The sequence below is a fragment of the Thalassophryne amazonica genome, chromosome 2 (assembly GCF_902500255.1).
Source record: "Thalassophryne amazonica chromosome 2, fThaAma1.1, whole genome shotgun sequence".
Taxonomy (NCBI): domain Eukaryota; kingdom Metazoa; phylum Chordata; class Actinopteri; order Batrachoidiformes; family Batrachoididae; genus Thalassophryne; species Thalassophryne amazonica.
This window is the reverse complement of record NC_047104.1, coordinates 145,930,291-145,945,010: the sequence shown is the minus strand read 5'-3', so window position 1 is coordinate 145,945,010 and position 14,720 is coordinate 145,930,291. Positions and strand designations below refer to the sequence as shown.

The following is a 14,720-nucleotide window of genomic DNA, read 5'->3' as shown; positions in this document are numbered from 1 at the left end:
GTCTCGATTTCCATCAATCCAAATTAATTTGTTCTAAAAGAGCCAATGATTCACACAACATCTCAACTGTTGAGAATTTTTCAGGTTTTCTTTGTTGGCAAAGAAAACTGATCCACTGATCCAGCTCTTGTTCTCTGCTCACATTTCAATGTAAAACAACTTACTTGTTTTGCATGTTTTCTCTTGGCCCCAATCCAGTACTTCATCTTATAGAAAGAAATTGAAGAAAGTCTCGAAGGTTAAGAATTGATACCAAGTGTCCCTTCAGGTGCACACGGTAACTCTGACAAAATTAGCAAACAAATTGGAACATTATTTATGAATCATTTCACTGTGACTGAAAAAAATAAGTGGACATATGGTATTCATATTGCACTGAAATATAGTTTTGTAATCACCTCTGCATGGTGAAAGGATGCACGGCAGTGAAAACCTTGAAACAGCGATGTTGATCCAGCTTGCGCCATTCATTGCTACACTTCCTGTATGGAACTTTTTTCATACAGAAACGTTTCCAACGATATCCACTCCATCCTAAAACACACACACACACACACACACACACACACACACACACACACACACACACACACACACACACACACACACACACACACACACACACACACACACACACACACACACACACACACACACACACACACATAAAAGAATGTTGTTAGGGTTTATTCCTGTTTTCTGCAATATTTATGACTGTTTGGTTCTTACTAGCGTCAGATTCTGGCATCAAGACCAGGAGCACCAGAAAAAGGACGGCGGCGACCACAACAGCACGCATGGTTCCCAATTCTCTGCTGCTGAATATGACCTGAACATTACATGTTAATGTTGATTACAAACACCACTCACATGCACACATTAATTTTTGTCATATTAATGCCCAGTTTTCTGGTGTTGAAATGCTGATTATGTTTGATCTCAGAAATCTGCTCTATAAAGGAAAGCAGAAACATCTGGACTTATTGGGTGTCTTATTGAATTAAACTCCATGGATAAAAGTGGTTCCACATCCTTGTCCTCAGGGACCATGTGATCTGCAAGACCAAATCATCTTTCAGCAGAACATGGACAGATAGAAATATAAATATTCAGCTGAGTGTGTCCCTGAGGACCAGGGTTTGATCCCCTGCACAATCATCAACAAATAAGTTCCTAATTGTTTAGATTTCTCTGTTAGAGAAATCAAGGAGACATTTTCAGTTTCCCAAAAGCATTGAACTCACCACAGATAATCTCTTCTCGTTCCTTCTCTCCCCTGCTTCTGGAAACCAGCTGGATCTCTGTCTTGTATTTATAATTTATAAACCGTGACTATCCAGGGTTGGGACCAGGAAGCAGAGTTGTAGTCTTACACACCTCTCTGCAGCTTCTCTCCCCCTGCCATCCCCTCATTACCCCATCCCCGTAGAGACGGTGCCTGCTCCCAGACTACCAATAACCAGCAAAATCTATTTAAGCATAAAAATTCAAAAAGAAAAAATAATATAGCACCTTCAACTGCACCACAGACTAAAACAGTTAAATGTGGTCTATTAAACATTAGGTCTCTCTCTTCTAAGTCCCTGTTAGTAAATGATATAATAATTGATCAACATATTGATTTATTCTGCCTTACAGAAACCTGGTTACAGCAGGATGAATATGTTAGTTTAAATGAGTCAACACCCCCGAGTCACACTAACTGTCAGAATGGTCGTAGCACGGGCCGGGGCGGAGGATTAGCAGCAATCTTCCATTCCAGCTTATTAATTAATCAAAAACCCAGACAGAGCTTTAATTCATTTGAAAGCTTGACTCTTAGTCTTGTCCATCCAAATTGGAAGTCCCAAAAACCAGTTTATTTGTTATTATCTATCGTCCACCTGGTCGTTACTGTGAGTTTCTCTGTGAATTTTCAGACCTTTTGTCTGACTTAGTGCTTAGCTCAGATAAGATAATTATAGTGGGCGATTTTAACATCCACACAGATGCTGAGAATGACAGCCTCAACACTGCATTTAATCTATTATTAGACTCTATTGGCTTTGCTCAAAAAGTAAATGAGTCCACCCACCACTTTAATCATATCTTAGATCTTGTTCTGACTTATGGTATGGAAATAGAAGACTTAACAGTATTCCCTGAAAACTCCCTTCTGTCTGATCATTTCTTAATAACATTTACATTTACTCTGATGGACTATCCAGCAGTGGGGAATAAGTTTCATTACACTAGAAGTCTTTCAGAAAGCGCTGTAACTAGGTTTAAGGATATGATTCCTTCTTTATGTTCTCTAATGCCATATACCAACACAGTGCAGAGTAGCTACCTAAACTCTGTAAGTGAGATAGAGTATCTCGTCAGTAGTTTTACATCCTCATTGAAGACAACTTTGGATGCTGTAGCTCCTCTGAAAAAGAGAGCTTTAAATCAGAAGTGCCTGACTCCGTGGTATAACTCACAAACTCGTAGCTTAAAGCAGATAACCCGTAAGTTGGAGAGTAAATGGCATCTCACTAATTTAGAAGATCTTCACTTAGCCTGGAAAAAGAGTCTGTTGCTCTATAAAAAAGCCCTCCGTAAAGCTAGGACATCTTTCTACTCATCACTAATTGAAGAAAATAAGAACAACCCCAGGTTTCTTTTCAACACTGTAGCCAGGCTGACAAAGAGTCAGAGCTCTATTGAGCTGAGTATTCCATTAACTTTAACTAGTAATGACTTCATGACTTTCTTTGCTAACAAAATTTTAACTATTAGAGAAAAAATTACTCATAACCATCCCAAAGACGTATCGTTATCTTTGGCTGCTTTCAGTGATGCCGGTATTTGGTTAGACTCTTTCTCTCCGATTGTTCTGTCTGAGTTATTTTCATTAGTTACTTCATCCAAACCATCAACATGTTTATTAGACCCCATTCCTACCAGGCTGCTCAAGGAAGCCCTACCATTATTTAATGCTTCGATCTTAAATATGATCAATCTATCTTTGTTAGTTGGCTATGTACCACAGGCTTTTAAGGTGGCAGTAATTAAACCATTACTTAAAAAGCCATCACTTGACCCAGCTATCTTAGCTAATTATAGGCCAACCTCCAACCTTCCTTTCTCTCAAAAATTCTTGAAAGGGTAGTTGTAAAACAGCTAACTGATCATCTGCAGAGGAATGGTCTATTTGAAGAGTTTCAGTCAGGTTTAGAATTCATCATAGTACAGAAACAGCATTAGTGAAGGTTACAAATGATCTTCTTATGGCCTCGGATAGTGGACTCATCTCTGTGCTTGTTCTGTTAGACCTCAGTGCTGCTTTTGATACTGTTGACCATAAAATTTTATTACAGAGATTAGAGCATGCCATAGGTATTAAAGGCACTGCGTTGCGGTGGTTTGAATCATATTTGTCTAATAGATTACAATTTGTTCATGTAAATGGGGAATCTTCTTCACAGACTAAAGTTAATTATGGAGTTCCACAAGGTTTGTGCTAGGACCAATTTATTCACTTTATACATGCTTCCCTTAGGCAGTATTATTAGACGGTATTGCTTAAATTTTCATTGTTACGCAGATGATACCCAGCTTTATCTATCCATGAAGCCAGAGGACACACACCAATTAGCTAAACTGCAGGATTGTCTTACAGACATAAAGACATGGATGACCTCTAATTTCCTGCTTTTAAACTCAGATAAAACTGAAGTTATTGTACTTGGCCCCACAAATCTTAGAAACATGGTGTCTACCCAGATCCTTACTCTGGATTGCATTACCCTGAGCTCTAGTAATACTGTGAAGTAGAAGAAGAAGAAGTCATTTTTGATCAGGATATGTCATTCAAAGCGCATATTAAACAAATATGTAGGACTGCTTTTTTGCATTTACGCAATATCTCTAAAATCAGAAAGGTCTTGTCTCAGAGTGATGCTGAAAAACTAATTCATGCATTTATTTCCTCTAGGCTGGACTATTGTAATTCATTATTATCAGGTTGTCCTAAAAGTTTCCCTAAAAGCCTTCAGTTAATTCAAAATGCTGCAGCTAGAGTACTGACGGGGACTAGAAGGAGAGAGCATATCTCACCCATATTGGCCTCTCTTCATTGGCTTCCTGTTAATTCTAGAATAGAATTTAAAATTCTTCTTCTTACTTATAAGGTTTTGAATAATCAGGTCCCATCTTATCTTAGGGACCTCGTAGTACCATATCACCCCAATAGAGCGCTTTGCTCTCAGACTGTAGGCTTACTTGTAGTTCCTAGGGTTTGTAAGAGTAGAATGGGAGGCAGAGCCTTCAGCTTTCAGGCTCCTCTCCTGTGGAACCAGCTCCCAATTCAGATCAGGGAGACAGACACCCTCTCTACTTTAAGATTAGGCTTAAACTTTCCTTTTTGCTAAAGCTTATAGTTAGGGCTGGATCAGGTGACCCTGAACCATCCCTTAGTTATGCTGCTATAGGCGTAAGACTGCTGGGGGGTTCCCATGATGCACTGTTTCTTTCTCTTTTTGCTCTGTATGCACCACTCTGCATTTAATCAATAGTGATCGATCTCTGCTCCCCTCCACAGCATGTCTTTTTCCTGGTTCTCTCCCTCAGCCCCAACCAGTCCCAGCAGAAGACTGCCCCTCCCTGAGCCTGGTTCTGCTGGAGATTTCTTCCTGTTAAAAGGGAGTTTTTCCTTCCCACTGTAGCCCAGTGCTTGCTCACAGGGGGGTCCGTTTTGACCGTTGGGGTTTTACATAATTATTGTATGGCCTTGCCTACAATATAAAGCGCCTTGGGGCAACTGTTTGTTGTGATTTGGCGCTATATAAAAAAATGATTGATTGATTGATTGATAATCGGGGCTCATCTCTCAGATACATAACCAAGTTACTGTTTAAACACAAATGAGCATAAACTGGTTTGTGTGTATGTTTAATGTATGGAAACCGAGCTAATGTACATTGCTTGAAGACATGAAGCAGAACATGAAAAACACACGGCAGAAGAAAATAACCAATGAATGAGTTCAGAGGCATAATTCCTTCTCCAGTATTTATAATAAATTCTACAGTTGAAAAAATAATTAAAACAAATAAGATCACAATTTTTTTCTGTGTAGGCTCTCAGTTGTCCAGGTGGTTTCCATAGTAGAGAAGCTTGAATCTTCAACTGGACTGGGTTGCTTGACGTGAGGACGTTTCGCTTCAAATCGCAGAAGCTTCCTCAGCTAAAATTCTTGCTCTGGAAGTCTGACTTCTGTCTGACTCTTGTAGAGATGAATGAACAGAAGCCAGCAAAAGCTGGAGTTTTAAACCTAACCAGACCCCTCCTACTGAGAGGCAGACTGCTATAGGCTAGTGACTAAACAATAGCTCTAATTAGCAACTATTGTGCTCTAGTTAGCACTCTCCTAATGACAGGGCAGCTGTCACTCCTAATGATGGGATGGATGCCTTTCTTGATGGCTCCCTTGGTGACTCTCCTGATGACGTGAATGACTCATTACCATGAACAAAAGACTGAAACTCCTTTGACCTGAGTACCCCATTGTAAACGGGATAAAGCGTGTCTCAGACCCCCTTCAGATGTCAGTTTTCCTGACATCTGTTAGAATGCACTACATTGCTCTGTGTTGAAGCCCTTCAACACAGGGCCCTACAGGTGCCCATAACTGCAGAGGGAAGGGCTAAAGAACAACAATGTGTCCGGAAAGCCCTCACAGTATGTGGGTACCCACGATGGTCCCTGGACAAAGTGCAGAAGTCCCAGAGAACAAAGAGACCAGATAGACAGGAGACGGAGACAAGAAGAAGAGGAGTGTCTCTCCCTTGTTTAGCAGGTAGGGGAAAAACTACAGAGGATCTTCAGACAGCACAAAATCCCAGTTTACTTTAAACCGATTAACACCTTGAGACAGAAATTAGTTCACCCTAAGGACATGATCCCTAGTTACAAACAGAGCAATGTAGTGTATTCTATCAGATGTCAGGAAAACTGTAACAAACAGTACATAGGTGAGACTAAGCAACCTTTACACAAAAGACTATACCAGCACCACAGAGAGGGCGCCAGTGGACCTCAGTCTGCAGTTCATCTCCACCTTAAAGACACTAACCACATGTTTGAGGACAAGGAAATTAAAATATTGGCCAGAGAGAAGAAATGGTTTGAGAGAGGGGACAAGGAGGCATTCTTGTGAAACGTTTGAAACCCAGCCTTAACTGGGGAGGGGGTCTGAGACACGCTTTATCCCGTTTACAATGGGCTACTCAGGTCAAAGGAGTTTCAGTCTTTTGTTCATGGTAATTAGTCATTCACATCATCAGGAGAGTCATCAAGGGAGCCATCAAGAAAGGCATCCATCCCATCATTAGGAGAGTGCTAACTAGAGCACAATAGTTGCTAATTAGAGCTATTGTTTTAGTCACTAGCCTATAGCAGTCTGCCTCTCAGTAGGAGGGGTCTGGTTAGGTTTAAACTCCAGCTTTTGTTGGCTTCTGTTCATTTGTCTCTACAAGAGTCAGACAGAAGTCAGACTTCCAGAGCAAGAATTTTAGCTGAGGAAGCTTCTGCGATTTGAAGCGAAACGTCCTCGCGTCAAGCAACCCAGTCCAGTCGAAGATTTAAGCTTCTCTACTATTCACAAAATTTTGTTTCCAATTTCAAGAATTTTTAAGGTATGTGAGTTAAACTACTCATTCGGTGTAAAATTGTGCCAAATTCCAATGTGGATCAGATTGCATCCACTGTGGTGATCGTGTACAAAAATGTGATCTGCCAAAAAGTCACCAACAACAACTAGTGAGTCAGACTACCCTGAGCTGTTGATGATGAGAAGATCCTATCATAAGGCAGCCTTGGCAAAACACAGTAGGACCAAATCTTGAAGAAATCCATGTTTTGCAACATGTGCACTCATGTTTTGAGATATACTGTATTTTCATTATCCACATTTTGTAATTCATGGTCTGTGGATAATTTACAATTTGCAGCTGATTCAGGGTTTTTGGGTTTCACAGTATTAAACAGATTCCTGGCACTTAGCCTGGTCTGGAGCAGGCTAGCTCCACTGAATAAATCATGGTGTCATATGCCATAACATATATCGCTTTCCACTTTCCCACTTTTGTTCAACCACACTGTGGAGAAATTGAGTCAGGATAACCATGAAATCTTGGCTTAATCCGTATCCTACTTTTGTGCAATGGGGCTCAGGAAACCCTGGGATGGAAAAAAATTGACATTTTTGTATTGATCACTACCCCCAAGACCATATTTGGGGCAAAACAGATTGTAAGAAATACATTGTGGCAAATTGAATGAAGTAACATACACATAGACCACCACATGGACCACCAGCAGTCTGCGGGTGACTCTTTCTGAAATTTGGTTTTACAAGAAGCACGGTGGCTCAGTGGTTAGCAGACTAAACCTCAGACCCAGAAAATCTAAGGTTTGATTCCACCCATACTCAGTTCCTTCCTGTGTTTCCTGTGTGGAGTGTGCATGTTCTCCTAGTACCTGTGTGGGTTTCCTCCCACCATCTAAAACATACTGTTAGAACTGCTCCTTTCTCTGACCTTGATATTGCAGAAACTCCTCAAGTGGTGTTGGGCTCTGGACTATGGCTGCCCCCACTTACTTGCAGAGCCAGCATGCCCGTATGTAGAGGGGGTTCAACCGAACCCTCCCCGAGAATTCTGCTGATTTTTTCTGATCTGGATATCAACGTTATGTATTTTCTTTGCATTGATAATAAGCAACAAGCACTAACTGTTACACAGCTATTATCACACACCCTCAAGCTACCGCGTGCTGGGTAATCGGGAGAGTCAGGAGTTTTCCCGGTGGGCTGGTCCAACCTGGGGCCGTTGTGAGGGGTGTTAATATATGCATACATATATGACCACCACTAACTATTAGGCTACACAGCAAGACACTTGGGCTGCTTTATCTTAAAGAGAAGACATTAAGTGTTACAAATGTTTTACAATCACGAAAATTCACAAGAAAATAACTTAAGACTGCTTCTTTTGCAACGCTGTTATCTTTTCCAGGTAGGGACATACCATTACACGTTTAACACCCCTATGCATTCATTACAGTTAGTTCAGTCCAATCAGGTCCTGTGCTCTCAGATGGGACTTGCACTACTAGCAAATAAAGGAGGAGTGGCCCGTGAATGAAAAGATGGACAGAAAAAAGCCAGGTGGAGCTGAAAAAGCTAGATTAAGCAAAGCTGCCAAGTGTGCAAAGCTCACAGATATTTTTTCAGGAAGACAGAGCGAAGAGGGAAATGGTAAATAGGGCCGGGCATAACAGGCTACGTGCCTGTTGATGCTCGGATGTCAGCCGTATCAACATTTGTAGTCCAGTACCACCTCTTCCAGCTACTTACAGACTTCACTGACTTAAGCTGGGCAGACACTGTACGATATTTTCAATCGTTGTACTTGGCTCCAGCACAAACTGTGTGAAAAACCGCAGGATTTAAAAGTTCAGAGCGCATGATTCATGTTCTCACACTGTACGCCCCAATGCTCTGATGCGATCTGACTGCTCACACTGTACGTTCAAAAACCACACTTCGGGGTCGCGTTTCTTTTAAAAAAAAATTATTTCATGCCTATCAGCGCGCACAGTGAGTGAAATCAGGTGGGGGGAGACTGAATGTATATGCACACGCACACACACAGCAGGCAGCAACATGATTCATGAGAGGACGGTTAAAAAAAGAAAACATAGACATTCATAACAGGTGTTGCTACTTACACTGTTGTATAAATAAACTATATTTCATACGGAGTCTTACAGCTGTGCTCATCTGTCGTAAATCCTGTTGTCTGCTGTGTGTGTGTGTGTATACTCACTGTGCGCGCTGATAGCCATGAACTTTAACATGATATTAGGTTATTGCGAGGGAAAGTAATAAAAAAAACGCAAGACTTTACATGAGATCACTGTTTGCTCTCTCCGATGTTTGCATGTGTACAGTGTGCGACGTAATCAGCGCGTAGATGCTTATAGCGCTGCTTCAACAGCGCAGAACCCTCACGAGTCACGACGGCCCGACCAAAATATCAAACAGGTTTGATTTTCATCCTACCATATGATTCCCCATCGGGAGGTGGTCGTGAGAGCGCAGGACGCACGAAGCTGAAACTCAGTGCGATCCAAAAAATTCTTGCACGAGTGAAAAATCGGCTGATAAAGGGCCAAAAATCGCACAGTGGTGCACTGGTGAGTTAACAATACCGTTCTTGTTTTAACTAACTTTTACTTTCTATTATAAGCCACCCAATTTTCACAGTCATTCAGCACATAAATGCCGGATTTAAATGCCACAGCAGAACTCTTTTTATTCCTGTGCCCTGCCGGTTTGTGGGCTGGTTGGATATAAAACTCCGGGCTGAAAAATGTTCCCAGCATGCCCCTGCCCTCAAGTTTCAATTTCCTCTGCCAGAGTAATCCCTTAAGTGATGAAAGGGCAAACTGCTAGATAAACTTTTCCCATGGGGGTTGAGAATTTTTGCTCCCTGGTCCCTATCCTCCTCTGATATCAAACAGATTAGTAGGCTTGTAAATACCCATGTAGACACACAACTACACTTGTCTGGTTTGTAAAAACATGTTGTATGTATAAGCTGAGAAATAAAGGGAGCTTCTCCTTCCTGTGGCAAATACTGTAAAGGTGAAAAATATTCGCGTGGGATTTATTATGTGAATTTTCGCGAGTTGAACAAGGTCGCCAAATTAAATACGCTATTTTAATACATAACGTACATATACATACATATTCATAATGTAAATGCGAATATTAATACCTCTAAATACGAGGTCTGTTAGAAAACTATCCAACCTTTTTATTTTTGCAAAAACTATATAGATTTGAATCGTGCGCTTGCATCAGCCAAGCTAATCTTTGTGCGCATGCGTGAGTTTTTTTCACGACTGTCGGTGCATCATTCGCAACCGACAGGCAGGTATAAAGTTTGCATTAATGTTATCTTGGTTCTTCCTGGGTGGTTCTTATGGCAACTGATCCAATCCCAAGCAAGGACTATTTGTATATAAAAATGTATTTCCTAAAATGATACATTTTGGGTTTCAAGTGAAATTTATGTAGCTTTTTACCCCTCGAAATCCTCAAAAAGCTTCTGCTTCAGGGAGCTTCACCCCCCTGAGCTCCCCATGAGGGAATTGCCCCTCGACCCCACTGGGGGCCCTGCAGCCCACTGGACCCCCAACTCAAGGATTTGAACCCCCCCTTTCACATTCCTATATACAGCCCTGCCAGGACCTGCTTATTTGCTTAAAGTGACAGAACCTTTGATGGGTATTTCTGAGAAGGATATCCCATGGGAATTCAATTTCATCAATTTCAATTTATTAATTTATAGCGCCAACTCATAACAAGTCGCCCCAAGGCGCTTCACACAATTCATAACAACGCAAAGTAATTTAAAATCAAGAAAAGCCCAATAAAAAGATAAAACACAGTAGAATAAAAAGAAATTACAAAGCAAACATAAAACCAAATTAGATTAATGATAAGACAGTCTAAAAAAGTGGGTCTTCAGTCTTGATGTAAAAGTCTCCCCGTGTCAGACTGCCTAATAACTGCAGGTCGATTGTTCAAAGAGTCAGACCACGGTAGGAGAAGGCTCTATACCCCACTGATGTCTTGTTCACCCTCGGAACACACAGAAGCCCTGCGCCCTGCAAACGCAAGGGCCGTGCAGGTACGTAGGGCTTGCCCAAGTCTGCCAGGTAGGAAGGTGTCAGTCCATGAACAATTTTATAAACCAACAATAAGACTTTAAAATCCGATCTGGCAGAAACAGGTAGTCAATAAAGGGATGCCAGAAAGGGTGTAATGTGGTTAAACCTTCTACTTTGTGTCAAAAGTCTGGCAGCAGCATTGTGTACCAAATGAAGTCCCCGAATGCTAGACTGCGGCAGGCCAGAAAATAAAGCATTACAATAATCCAGTCTGGAAGAATAAACACATGTATTAAAGTCTCAGCATCAGCCATAGACAGGATAGGTCAAATCCTCACCACATTTTGCAGATGGAAAAAGGCAGTCCTCATAATGTCTCTAATGTGGGGGCCAAAAGACAACGTAGGATCGAAAGTACTCCAAGATTCCTCACTTTGTCTGTGTGATGCACAACATACGAACCCAAATGTAGCGCCAGCTGGTCAAATTGATGGCCGATGTCTGGCTGGACCAGGAACCATCATTCAGTCTTATCAGAATTCAAGAGTAGGAAATTACCAGATAACCAACTTCTCACAGATATAAGGCAATGTTCTAAGGCTTTTATATGGGCAAGATTACCAGCAGTTACCGGCATGTACAATTGAGTATCATCAGCATAACAATGAAAGGCAATCCCGTAATGCCGCAGAACATGCCCAGGGGCGCTATATAAAGTGAGAAAAGCAAGGGGCCTAACACAGACCCCTGTGGAACCCCAAATTTCATTTCACCAAGGCAAGAAGTAGTGTTATTATACACAACACAATAAGAACGACTGGACAAGTATGATGTCAGCCAAGCAAGAAACCTTCCAGTAATCCCAAAGTAATTTTCTAGCCTATCAAGTAAATGCAATGATCCACAGTATCAAACGCAAGACTAAGATCCAAAAGCACTAAAACCATTGTGGTGTCCGAATCCATTGCACAGAAAAATCATTCACCACTCTGATAAGCGCTGTCTCTGTGGAGAGATGTTTTCTAAAAGTAACTGAAGTGGCTCAAAAAGATTATTCTCAGTAAGATGCTCCACAAGCTGTCGTGAGACCACTTTTTCCAGAATTTTAGAACAGTACTGCTGGCAAGTCCCAGCCCGGGCATATAGGCAGAATGAACCCTTTTCCACTCTTTCACCAGAATCGCAAATGCCACAAATTAATGGGGTAGGACAACTTTGAAATTCTCTTTGAACTAGAATTGAGCTCTATAGCTCAAAGTGTTTAGTTTGATGTGCTCTTTCTTTTGTAATCCGATTTATGCAATTAGTCCATTTTCAAGGTTGACAGGGGTCAAAAAAGTCACAGAACACTGAAAAAGCTTGAAATTTACCCCCAGTTTCCTTTTGAGCCACATTTTGTGGCGACATCCAACAGAAATCAAACCAACTTATTTTTCTGAAAGATTACACACCAGGGCAGTTTTTAGAAAAGATCTGAGCAGTTTGGGTACATTTTCGGTGTGGAAACACCATGCCAATTTGATGCAATATCTGGAGTCTCTCGGTCACACCTCAAGATGCAGCCTCAAGGCAAGGAGGCATAGCCGCCTTTACACAGAATACCAATGCAAGGAAACGCTAGACTGCGACCAGGTCATTTCATGGTGCAATAGTCAGTTGTCTCTTATATTAATGACAGGGTTAACAGCTCCAGAAGAAGTTTCAAATGAATTGAAATTGTCCCAACTTTGAAAAGAAAATGAAAACCTGAAGGATATTATGAGTGAAGTTGAGGGCACACGGAATCCTTTTGTTTAGAGTGATAATAACCTCTACGTTTGTCCACTGTTAAGGCAGCTTCAGATTCTGTAAAGAACAACCTGATCACGCTGCAGGAGAAGGGATCAGAGTGCCATCAACAATTTGTCAGAGTGCAAGGAAGACCCCAAGAGTGACCAATAAAATGCAAGAAAGTGAAAAATGTTGCCCAAGATACAGTCAAAATGAAGGTTCCAGCTAAAAATAAGAAACTGAAGGAGGTCAAATGTACAAGGGACCTGTTTGATAGATTACCTTACCTGGCACTAACACAGGAGTTTGATTTAGGAACAGCATTATCATAACCGCTACTGCCAGTTCCCTTGTCACTTTGTCAGATTACAGGTGATATGAATAACACGTCAAAGTGTAAACTGATGGAGGTGCTTGAGGCAATGTGGACATGCAATATTGAGCCAAGTACAGTTGATGCATACCTAATTGATGTCATGTTCTCATCAGAACCCGGCTCAGTTTGCCACCTTCCTTCGGTGGAGTAGCCAGGTTAAACCTGCAACAAGCATGTGCTAATGCCAGGGAGGTTCATGAAGAATGTGACACTTATCCAGATGGGCCGCCGATCAAGGATCAAGAACATGACATTCGTGGTGATTCCATGTGTTCCTACAAGATAACCGGACCTTTACAAAGACGACCAGCCGACTTTGGAAGTGCGCTGTGGTCTAAAGATTTCAAACTGGAGCTATTGTCTTTTCTCAAAGATGAATGGATGAATCCGACTATGTGTCCATTCTAGAGGGCCATAGTTTCTATGGGGATTGCTTTCTTGACGCCGTAGTTGCTGGACATGAGCAAGGCAGGAAATTTCTGAACTACAGAGTTTTCACAAAGGAAGCTGATAGGAGACTCATCTTTCATGCTAACTTTGTTGCTGAAGGGCCAGCGCCAAAAGTGGTAGTCCAAAGCATTGACACAGATTTGTTCACATTGCTTGTCCATCACTGAAAGTACATAGATGCTGAGTTCTGGCTAGATGCTGGTGTTAATGCCAAGAACATGAGGCGATTGATACACATATCTGAACTGGCTGTGAAAGTCCCACAGAGATAACTGACACTCTCACCCGCTCTTCATGCTCTATCAGAGTGTGATTATACCACATGGTTTATGTGGAAAAGGGAAACAAAGGCTATACGAAGTGATGGTGAAAAACGAGAAATTCATCCAAGCAATGTGCGCTCTTTGAAGTTCAGATAAAATAGATATGGATGTGGCTGCAACTCTGGAGGAGTTCATGTGTTGTCTATATTGTTTGAAAAATGTCAGCCAGGTCAACGATGGTATCCTTCACCTTTTCAAAAAAACTGTATGCCCCAAAGACACAGGATGACCCGCTCAGAAAGATAAAGTCATCAGATCCATGCTGCCTACCACCATGCAGAGCTGTCCTGGAGGAAAAGCTGAAGTGCACCAACCATATGGTCTTTATATGGAAAAATGCCAGAAAAGCTCAGCCAGGGGAATTTGGTCCAAGTGGCCATGGATGGCGCATGAATGCAGACAACTGGTTGGAAATGGTTTGGTTGAAGGGCCTCAATGCCTGATAGTCTGTCACTCGTGGATCTGGAGTCAGATGAGACGATACATCGAAAGAGGATGAGAGTGACAGAGATGATGACATGCTTGAACAGAACCTGTCCTCTGATGAGGAAGAATCAGATAACGACTAAGGCACCTTTATGCGCTGTTTATGCATTCACAAGCCTCAACTAGCTCAGGTTGTGATATAAATATGGTTTCACTCGATGATTCTTCTTCATAGAACAGAGGTTGAATGGAGCTGTGGCCAATTCTGGTGTACAGTTTTTTCCAGTGTTCAGCCTAGTTTGGCCACTAGCCATTGCAGTGCCTTTGGAAATTGTAGGTTTGAATAAGCCATCTACTGTAGAGTATGGTCATGGCCGATTCTGGCCAAACCAGAGAGACAAATACATCAGTGCTTTTGTTTTCAAAATGCCCACGCACATGTATGCCAGTACTAGTTTATTTTCTGTGAGAGCAGTTGAGCGCCGACACCAGCAAAACATACTGTACAGTAATATTATATTGCTATTCGTTATTTGTAAGTATCTAGCAAATTTCTAAGGAAAAACATAGAGTGTCTATTGTGCTGACTCAGCAGCGTTCTCCAAAGGTTATGCATATTTACCTCTTACTGTACATGGTAGGCATCCTTCAGTCTCGAGAGACTATGGAGT

The 14,720-nt window shown here is 41.6% G+C and overlaps 1 long non-coding RNA gene across 1 annotated transcript in view; it reads right to left on the bottom strand.

Annotated features, from left to right (window-relative positions):
- Positions 1-404: 404 nt before the first annotated feature.
- Positions 405-14,720, bottom strand: part of LOC117532259 — a 68,941-nt gene continuing 54,625 nt past the window's right edge. Inside the window, exon 3 of the long non-coding RNA XR_004566822.1 lies at positions 405-534. This is a non-coding gene — a long non-coding RNA (uncharacterized LOC117532259). The remainder of the gene's footprint in view (positions 535-14,720) is intronic.